A 10,800-nucleotide genomic window follows, 5' to 3' on the forward strand; every position below is an offset into this window, starting at 1 on the left:
AAGTAGACTATGGAGCTAAATGTATGAGTTAAAATTATGAAACTTTACGAAGAAAATAAAGGAGCAAATCATCTTGATTTAAAGAATGTTTTCTTAAGAAATGTTGCCAAAAATGCAGCAACAAAATAAAAATATTTATACAAATTGAATACATTAAAATTTAAACCTGTTGTATCACAAATAATACTAAGAAAGTAAATAAAAATCACTCAGAATAAGAAAATATGTTTGTGAATTCTATATATGATAAGGAAATTACAGCCAATTCTTTTTCAACTTAGCAAGAGAAATACAAATAATCCAATTTTAAAAGTGGATAATGGAGCTGAAGAGGCATTTCTCCTGAACAGGTAAAGCTAACTGATAAATGTGTGTAAAGATGTTACCAGTGATACCACATTACCCAAAGAACCCACAGCTTAGGATGTCGCAGACAAGCATGCTACACAAGCCTGCTACACAAACTATCATTGTAGCATTATTTGTGATAGCTAAAGGGTGTAAATAATCCAAGAGGGGCCAAGAGTATTGAGTGAATAAAAGCCCAAATAGTCATACAATAAGTTATTATTTGGCAAAACAAAAGAAATACTAAACCAACACTGCATGGACGAACCCAGAAAACAGTACGCAAAGGGCAAAAGGCCGATCACTGGAGTCACAGCTCATGTGGTTTCCTGTCTATGAAATTCCAAAGCTCACCCATCCAGAGCCTGTGTGGATTCGCAGTTACATGGAGAGGAAGCACAGGCCGTGATTGCCAATGGCTATGAGAGGACAAGAATGCGAACTTCGACTGTGGGGATGATTGACACAACTCTAAAAATCAGTGGAAGGCACCCCTCTTTTTAAAAGCAAATTCTAGTCCCTCTCAGCCCTGTCACACCCCAACCCACACCCTCTCAAGTCTCCTCAGGCACTGACCGCACCCTGCCCTGCAGGCACTGCACCCAGCACCACCTTTGGACAGAGGATGAGTGAGCCAAATGGTCCAGGCAGAGCTAAACCCCAGCATGTGGGGAGGCAAGGTGCCCTTCACAAAGTGCCCTTCATAAGGCAGGCTTCTGAAGTACCCTTCTGAGGTGGCCTTTGTGACTGGGAGGAGGGGAACCTCCATAGTGATGGAGTACATGCTGGTGGAGAGCCTGTTCCTTTTCCAAGCAGCTGCAATGTGCCTGAACAGTGGGCACCATGCTGCACTGCAGAAGTAGCTCTCACATTGGATGCAATCCATGCCAGGGGTTTTATTCGCAGAGATGTGAACACAGCTGATATGCTACTGAATAAACCTGGGTATCTGAAGCTAGCAGGTCTTGGTACTTAAAAGAAGATGAATAAGGAAAGTATGATAGATGTGACACAGCCAATGGAACACTTCATGGTATCTCCCCTGAAGTATTAAAATCCCAAGGGAGGTGGTCACTATGGGTGAGAATGTGACTGGTGGTCATTTGGGATATTAGAATGAAATGTATATACACGATACACCTTTTCATGCAGATTCTTTGGTTGGAAAACTGATTGGTGAGCTTGGGAAACATTGCAGGACACTGTAACACCAATTGTACCTGATTTAAATAGTGATGCTAATACTAGTAAGTTTGATGACTTAGAAAAAGAGAAAGAGATGAATAAGCATTCCCTATTCCTAAAGCTTTTGTTGGCAATCAATTGACTTTTGTAGGACTTGTCTATTATAACAATAGCAGATACTTATCTTTAGCAAATCCTAATGATATCAGAATTAGCTTCAACAGGGTTAAAAGTTTGTCAGAAAGTTTGCAAAAAACATCTAGTTGGAAAAACAACTGCATAATAAAATGAAATTGGAACATTAAATGGAGAAGAAGTGCAGAATTGCAAACATAGAACCAAACAAGATAATGAAAGAATTGGATGAAGAGGAAAATCAAAGAAAAAATATAGAATCTACAGTGTTTCAAACTGAGAAGGAAAAAATGTTACATTATACAATATATGAACATACAACATAGTTATTACAACATAGAATTAATACAGTACCAAACAGAAGCTGAACAGGAAATGAGAAGAGGACAGAAATGTAAAAAACTGAAGTCTCTGCCTTAAGAGATCAGTTGGAACACCTAAAGAAAATAAATCAGAATTCACAGCTTACTAATGAAAATCTGGCACAATTACAAAAACAGCTAGAAGAAGCCAGTGACTTACTTAAGACAGACTCGGACATGGCTGTGAGATAAAGGAAGAGTCACAGGGAAAAGAGTAAGTCAATTAGTCAGTTAGAGTCCTTGAATAGAGAAGTGCAGGAGAAAAACAGAATTTTAGAGAATTTCAAATCATAAGCACATGAGGATTACTTCTGGCTACAAGTTGTTTGGGAGCTCCAGACATATTTAATCCCTCAGAAAGGGAAAGAACAATTTAGTGCTAGGTTTCAACTACAGCCTTAAGTCATTACAACAAAGGGTAAAGGGACAGAAACTCAACCAAAGCTTTTCGAACTGGCACATATCAGTCTGTGGAAGAGATAAACTCTTACAATGTGTGAGATGGAAAAAGTCTGAAGGAAGAGAAAGAGGCTCTAGCAAAGGCTGAAAATAGAGTTCTTCCACTGGAGAAGCAGTGCTCCATGCTGGTTGTAGACCTGAAACATTCTTGGTAAAACCTGGTGTATTTGACTGACAATAAAGGGTGGAGGAGAAGGTCAGGAACCCAGCCTTGCAGTTGGAGCAAGAATCAAATAAGAGGCTGTGTTTACAAAGTGTACTTATGTCTCAAGCATTTGTTTTTGACCCATTCTGCCAGTTTGTTTCATCTGATTGATGCCATTTATATTAATGGGTATAACTGATATGTATTGGTTTATCTTTGTCATTTTATTTTCCTGCTGTTGGTTCCCTATTTTCCCATCTGTTTAATTGCTTGCCCTGCCTTCTGGGTTCTTTCTGATGCTGTTCTTGGAATTGTGGTCATTTTTATCTCTGTCTAGAATATCTTTCAGTAGGTTTTGTAGGATTAGTTTAGTGGTCATGAATTTCTTCTGTTATTCCTTGTAATGGAAATGTTTTTTCTCCATTAATTTTGAAAGATAGTTTTGCAGGGTACAGCAATCTGGGTTGGAAGTTGTTTTCTTTCAAGGACTTGAAATACTTCACCCCAAGCTCTTCTTGGCTTGAGAATTTGTGTTGAGAAGTCTGCCATGATTTTGATGGGTTTTCCTTTATAGGTGATCTGTTTCTTTTCTCTAACAGCTTTTTTTTTTTTTTTTTTTTTTTTTTTCTCTGGTACTGGGAATCGAACTCACGACCTTGCGCTTGCCAGGCAGGTGCTTTTGCCGCTGAGCTAAATCCCCAGCCCCTTAACAGCTTTTAATATTCTGTTCTTTTGCTGGGATCTTCATTACGATATGTCTGAGTGTAGATTTATTTTGGTTATGGTTAACTGGAGTTCTATATGCCTTACTTACTGTATGTCAAAATCTTTTCCCTTGCTTGGGAAATGTTTTGCTATAACTGCTACTAGTTCTTTTTTATATATCATTTGTGTCAGCTCCTGCTTTTTTATTAACACCAAATATTCTTATATTATTTTTCTTTGTGTCATCCTGCAGCTATTGAATTATTATTTCTTGATCCCTTGTTATTTTTAAGAGATCTATCCTTCCATAATTGCCAGGCACAATCCTATACGCAAGGTCTGAAAGTCTGTCTTCAGTCTCATTCAAGCAGTCTATCCAGTTTCCAATGGAATTTTTAATTTTGTAGATATCTGTTCTTCAGGGATGTCTTCTGTGTATAGGAGCTTCTTGGTTTGGGTCTGTCCCAATATCCTACCTTCCCAGTTAATTAAGAGTGAGATGCTCAATACTTGGAATTGAACTCAGGACCTTGCACTTGCCAGGCAGGCACTGTGCCACTGAGTCATATCACTGGCCTGGATATCTGTTTGAATACATTTTATGTATTCTATTTCTTTGCTGGGTTGATCTTTCACAGTTTCCTTCATTTTTCAACCATTTTCTATTTTTTTAATCTATCTCTACTCTAGATTTGCTGAGCATTTCCTCTGCAATTGTTGTCATTTCTGTTTTTTACCCAAGACATTATTTCTGACCTGATTTCCTCTCTGGCTTCATGGAGTTTTTTCTTTACTTTAGTTGCTATCATTTCAGAAATTTCAGGTGTCTGTCTTCCATTTTCCTTTATCTCGTCTCCTGAACTTGTTCTGGGTGGGCTGGAGATCTGAGATTACACTTTGCTTCTGCATCTTGTAATTTTCTATTTCAAAATTTTTATTTTGTTTTCCATGTTGATCCTTATAAGTTTTTGTAGTATGTACATGTATCACTAACATCAAATCCTGTTGTCTTGGTTACTTTTCTCTCATTGCTGAGACAAAATACCCAATGCCCAAAATGAAGGAAGGAAGGGTTTATTTGGCTCACAGTTTGTGGAGGTTTCAGTCCATACTTGGTTGGCTCCAAGGCAGAAGATAGCAAAGCAACAAGAGCAAGGGGGAATGGCAGCTGAACAGCAACAGCCAGAGCAAAAGGGAGGAATGGTGGCAAGCAGCTTCTTTCCCTGCTTTACATTGTAAACAGGCTACCCCCACCTAAGGGGCTTGTAGCTCTCACATAATCTCCATGCCCTCCTCTTCCACAGGCTCAGGATGTATACAAAGTAAGCACCCTGGCTTCCAGCTGAGTCACTTAGCCAAACCTCTAGACTCCTCAAGTTGACACAATGTATCAACCATAACACCTGTCTAGGAAAAAGTCTGTTCTTCAGGGATGTCTTCTGTGTATAGGAGCTTCTTGGTTTGTGTCTGTCCCAAGATCCTACCTTCCCAGTTAATGAAGAGTGAGATGTTAGTTTCTGTTTGACTCAGTCCCCAGTTCTTTGGTACTGGGCTGTGGTAATTTTATTACCCCTGAGCTTCTCAGTATTGTCACAGAACGGAAAATAACTAATTACAACAGATATGACATTAGCTAAATGAGCTAGGATAATTATATAATTAGCAATAACAATAGCATCAAGCACAGTTTAGAAAGTGACATACTATGATAACTATGAATTTTGGACCTTAAACTGCAGGAACAAAATTTACAATTATATAACCAAACCCATAATAAATTGGAAGCTTGTATGCCAAGTGGCTCCCCTTGGTTGTGTGGTTTTACCCTGTCATGGGAAAATTTTAAAAGATAGTGAATAAAACAAAGATAACTGTAAAGAAAGTAGAAGAAAAGGTGGAAGTCAAAAGATGATCATGCAAACTTTGGGAAACTAGAGAAGAAGGCAGGGAAAAAAAGGAATGAAGGAGCAAACAAGGCATTATCTGAGCTTGGTTTCTGGGTCTAGGGGATAGGACTACTTTTCTGTGGCTGGAGTTCTCTCTAGCCACTTAGAAAAAGAAAAAAGAAAAGAGAAAGAAAAGAAAATAGGAGTGGTCCTGATAGAGCAAGAGAGACTCCATTTTCTTTTTGTAACTCCATTTGAAGAGAAGTCACTTTAAGTTCACTTAAACTGTAGTTACACTCCCTTCCCTTGGTTAATCATAAACTAGAACAGAGTTATAAAATGGGAAAAGAACAAACAGGACAAACTGGGAAGCAGGCTAAATGTTAAACCACAATGATCATCTGGACTCCAGCTGACCAACAGCTTCTGGGAAAGGTAAATCTTGTGGTAATTGTGTGACATTCTTGTAAAATTCCCAAGAATGTGGTGCTATGGTTAAAAAATAGTTACTATGGAAACCTCAAAGTGTAGTTAAACCAAAGGTGAGAGCCGGATTGTGGTGGACATCTTCTCTGGCTCATGGTCAGAGACTGTCCATCAGCCAGCTCTCCAATAAAGCTTTGTTCACTCCTGCCTTTTCAAAAAGTCTCTTGTGAGTGCCTGTCTCATTGAACTTGTTTGCCTCTGTATCAGCTCCACCTGCCTGCTTCTGTTCAGTTTATCTTTGTCCCCAAGCACAATGCTGCTTGACCTAACTTACTATTGGCTTGTACTGTTATTGTTGCTTCAGACTTTTCCATACTGCTAGTCCTACCTGTCCACCTGTGTACCCTAGTCAGGACCCTACTGTGTCACTGGCATTCCCTCCTGTCTGTGGGACTTCACGTGCAGTTCACCTCAGTCAGGGCAGCAGTGAGGGGAGGGGCCATTTTCCAGCCCTTCCCTCAAGGTTCACCTGGATCACAGCAGTGTGATGGGAGGGGCCATTCTTCCTCAAGTATTTGAAGCAGGCAATTTAAATGGCTTGGAAAAGCAAATGACACAGGAAATAAATACTTCATTGGAAACCAAGAGGTTATTAGAATTTGAAATAGTTCAGCATAAAAAATATAGAGGAAATGAAGAACAGATGTGGTAGCTACAAGATCAGCTTGAAATTGAACAGTATTTCTTTACAGTTGATAAAACCCAAGGTAAAGGAATTTAAAGAAGAACTTAATGAAGGAAACAGAGAACATCTAAAGAAGATACGGAAACTGCAAAATGTAAAGGAAGCTCTTTCCTGTCTTTTTTTTAAAAAATAAAAAGAGGAAAACATTAATAGACAGACAACCATTTACAAAATAGCAAAAGAACAGTACAGACAATACAGACTTACAAATAAAGTGGTAGGAAATTAACAATGCTTCTTGTATTACATACTGATATCTTCAAAGTGGTTTCTCAGGAAAACAAATAGAGACAGGCAATATTGATCAATCAAGGACTCATTAATAGTTCCTTTCAGCAAAGAAATAGGAGACAGTAGATCAACTATGTTAAATATCCTGTACATACATGCATACAAAATTTCTCCTCCTTTCCTTTCTCTTTTCCCACATCCCACTTGCCTTTTACCCTTAAGCATTTTCCTATCATTTCACAATGTCTATCATATCTCCAAATTTTTATTAACTCTTTCAGGGTTTACACTAGTGAGACAATGCCATGCTTGCACATGCAGGTCTGATTTATTTCACTTAAGGGTATGGTCTCTAGTTGTGACTATTCTCCTATAAAGACCTCGAGTTTATCTTTCTTTATAGCTGAGTAATATTCCATTATATAAAGGTACCACAATTTTCTTATCCAATCCTCAGTGGATGGACATTTGGGTTGCTTCCACAATTTAGCAATTACAAATTGTGCTGCTATGAACATAGGTGTACATATATTGCTGTGATATGATGTTTTTAGATCTTCTGGGAAAATACCCAGAAGGGGAATAGCTGGGTTGAAAGGGACCTCTAGTCCTACTTTGCTGAGGAATCTCCAAACTGATTTCCACAGTGGTTTCACCAGTCTGCATTCCAATCAGCAGTGGAGGAGAGTTCCTATTTCTCCACAGTCTCTCCAGCATTTGTCATTGATTGATTTCTTAATGCTAGCCATTCTTATTGGGGTATGGTGGAATCTCAATATTATTTTAATTTGCATTTCTTGAATGACTAATGATGTTGAACACTTTCTCATGTATTTATTTGCCATTTGTATCGCTTGTCTGAGAAGTGTGTATTCATCTCAGCTGCCAATTTCTGGACTGGGTCTTTGAATTTGGGGGGCTGATATTTTTTCATTCTTTATATGTTCTAGATAGAAGCCCTTTGTCTGAGGGAAACTCTGCTAAAATGTTTTCCAAGTTTGTGGGTTTTCTTTTTACTTTGCTGGTGACTTCTTTAGATGTGCAGAAACTTTTCAGTAGGATGAGATCCCAGTTGTTGATTCTTTGACGTGTTTCACAGGCAATTTGGTTTTTGTTCATGAATTTTCTGCCTACCCTTATGTCTTCAAGGTTTTTACCTACTTTCTCTTCCAATAGATTTAATGTTTCTGTTTTAATTGAGATCTGTGATCCATTTTGACTTGAGTTTGGTCCATGGTGATAGACATGGGTCTATTTTCAGTCTTTGGCAGATGGCAAGCCAATTTTTCCAGCACCACTTGTTAAAGAGGCTATCGTTCTTCCAGTGAGTTTGTTTGGCCCCTTTATCAAAGATTAGGTGGCGGAGTGTGTTTTTGGCTGTGGCTGTTTATTCCAGTCTGTTCCATTGATCCTCAGGTCTGTTTTTAGCCAGTACCAGGTTGATTTTATGACAGTAGCTTTGTAGCATAATTTCAGGTCAGGAATAGTTATTCCACCTGACTTGTCCTTGTTGCCCAGGATTGCTTTTGCTATTCTGGGTATCTTCTAGTTCTGGATGAATTGAAGGCATGTTTTCTTGAGATCTGTGAGGTATGCTAATAGTAGTTTAATGGGAATTGCATTGAATCTGTACAGCAATTTTGGGAGTATGGCCATTTTCACAATGTTTGTCCTTCTTATCCATGAACAAGGAATATTTTTCCATTTACTGAAATCTTCCTTGATCTCTTTTTTCAGAGTACTGTAGTTTTCATTGAAGAGATCTTTGACTTTTTTTGTTAGATTGATTCCTAAATATTTCAATTTCTTGGATATTATTGTGAAAGGTATGGTTTCCTTAATTTCTCTCTGTCTGTTTGTTGTTTTTGTATAGGAATGCTATTTATTTCTGGGTGTTGACTTTGTATCCAGCTACACTGCTGAATTTGTTAATTAATTCAAGGAGTCTTCTTGTGGCGTTTTTGGGGTCTTCCATGTAAAGTATCATGTCATCTGCAAATAGTGATAGTTTTACTTCTTCTGTAAAGGAAGCTCTTTCTACTCATCTGAATGTAGCAGAAACTAAAGTTGATCTGAGCAGTTGGCTGGAGGACTTCAAGAAGAGCAGTAGTTTGAATGGACCCAAGAGAGCAAAGAAGCTGCTTCAAGAAATAGACAAGACATTACAAATAAAGATCATGCTGTTAGCCTGAAGAAACAAGCAGCATGCTAACCAAGAATACTGAACTATGAAAAAAATGAAGAGATAACTGATAAAATCAAGAAAGCAGAAGAAAAATATAAGTTGAAGGAGTCAGAGATCAATAATCTTAAGGCTACTTTTGAAAAGAATATGACAATAGGATGAACCCTTAAAACACAGGCCACTAACGAGTTGGTAGAAATAATGAATCACAAAAATTTTAAAATTGATAGAAAGTTTACACACAAAATTGGAGAAAGATGAGGAAAATCAAAAGCTACAACTGGACCTGAACCAAGAAAGAGAAAAATGTAGCCAGAGAGTAGTGAAACATCACAAGGAATTGAGTGAAATGCAAGCTCAACTGGGGCATGACTACATGAATAAGAACAGGTTTCAGAAGCTGCTGGCCAGCAAAGACAGTGATATTGAGCAATTGTGGGCTAAAGTTTTGTACCTTTCACATTTTATCCTTGTGGCTAGTTTTCCTAATGCTGATAAAATGGATGGAAACCTTCCAGAGTTGAGAATCAAAGGTTAGATTTCTGTACCAAATAGGAGAAGAAGCAAAAGATGGCAGGAGGAAACAATATGTTGTCATAAGCAGCAAAAAAATTATTCTAGAATGACAAACAAGATGAGAAACAACCCAATCCAGTGGTACTGGACATAAATAGTTTCCTGTTTGACCTGTAACCCAAGGAGATGTGTACCGAGCTGAAACTGAAGAAATTCCCAAAATATTCCAGATATTATATGCAATTGAAGGCAAATGTAGAAAATACATGGAGATGGAACCAGCATAACAAGCTGAAAAAATTTAACTTCCAAAATCACAAAAGTCATAATTTCATTCCTACAGCCCATAACTTCTCTGCTTCACTGTGAGGCCTGTGCCAAACCCCTCTAGGATGTTTTCACACTAACCCTTTGCCCTCAACTGTTGAAGACATCACTTTATGGGCTGCAAAGATCACTTAGACAAGAATGAAGGCTTCATTTCTCTGTATGAAGTAAGTTATGTGGCACATCAGCAGGAGATGCTGTTGGTGTGTTCTCAAGATGAACAGAAAAAGCGGGTAATTCATTTAGCAAAATCCCTAAAAATCCACCATCTGATTTTGTCCATGCTTTACCTCAGACTCTTTCTACAAGATCCACTGTAAGTCTGTATTTCTAAAAAATGGTTAAAAATAGTCTGGAAAAAACATGTTAACGATGTGACCTGCTGCCTCTAGAGTCCTGTGGGATGTGTCCTGATGAGGCAGGCCCCTTTAACCATGCACAGAGACAGGCTGTTCTCCAACACAAATATCACAGACTTCAGGTTTAAGATGGCTGTTATTCTGTCCTCACTGTGCCACAGAAACACACTGAGGGTTTTGTTTTCATTGAATGTTTGCCTACAGGTAGATTATATTAATTACTACTGTGCAATGCAAGTACAACTGGGGAAAGCCTAGCTAGATCTATTTTTCTCAGAAGGTTCTGCCTTTTCAACTTATAAGAAAACACCTGCCAATCATGATGGAACACAACTGTCCTAAGCATAAGAGGAAGGGACTTTCATGCTCATGTGGAATGGCCATCACAATTGATATCAGCCCATGGAAGGAGTGAAGAAAATATCTCACAATGAGACAAACTGAAGTAACTTTCTTGTGCTCTTGCAAGACTATACAAGACTATTTTAAGAAAAGAATGAAACTTTTTAAACTACAGTGCCTTCACTTTTAAAATTAAAAAGGCTCATTATTGATTGCCCATAGAGGACTTGATGGAGGAATTAAATATATCATGCTTTACAAAATACTATATAGGTCTCCACAAATGTATAGAGTGGGGAATAGGAAAAGACAAGAAAATTACATTTAATCTATGCATTTTCACCAACCCATGTTGAGTTACTTTACTACTAGAGACATTAGGAACTAACTGTACAAAATAACCAAGTTTAGAGTATTTTGGGAGCTACATCATTTCTGTAATTG

General features: G+C 38.1%; 1 pseudogene; it reads left to right on the forward strand.

Moving 5' to 3' along the window:
- Positions 1-1,424: 1,424 nt before the first annotated feature.
- Positions 1,425-10,025, forward strand: LOC102005447 (annotated as a pseudogene).
- The last annotated feature ends 775 nt before the right edge of the window (positions 10,026-10,800 follow it).

This window comes from Chinchilla lanigera, unplaced genomic scaffold (assembly GCF_000276665.1).
Source record: "Chinchilla lanigera isolate Chin_1 unplaced genomic scaffold, ChiLan1.0 scaffold00058, whole genome shotgun sequence".
NCBI classification, from domain to species: Eukaryota; Metazoa; Chordata; class Mammalia; order Rodentia; family Chinchillidae; genus Chinchilla; species Chinchilla lanigera.